Source organism: Antrostomus carolinensis, unplaced genomic scaffold (genome assembly GCF_000700745.2).
Source record: "Antrostomus carolinensis isolate BGI_N321 unplaced genomic scaffold, ASM70074v2 scaffold15478, whole genome shotgun sequence".
NCBI classification, from domain to species: domain Eukaryota; kingdom Metazoa; phylum Chordata; class Aves; order Caprimulgiformes; family Caprimulgidae; genus Antrostomus; species Antrostomus carolinensis.
In genome coordinates this window covers 1-248 of record NW_010333810.1, presented here as the reverse complement: position 1 = coordinate 248, position 248 = coordinate 1, and positions in this window count along the sequence as shown.

The window sequence follows — 248 nt, the reverse complement described above, 5'->3', positions numbered from 1 at the left end:
CCCCAATGCCCTCTCCCCAGCTGATCCCCCACCCCAGGGATGCTCCGGGGCCTCCAAACCTCGGCTGGGCTGAAGCATCCAGGGCATCACCTCTGCCAGCTCCCGTTTAGGGCATCACGGATGGGAGCAGCCTCAGGCCGCGGCCGTGGGGCAGCACAACCCCACAGCAGAGCCCACGCTCCCACTCAGTCACACGAGCAGGCGTGAAGCCACCCGCAGTCACAGTCTCGGCCAAGCTGCCTGTGCTG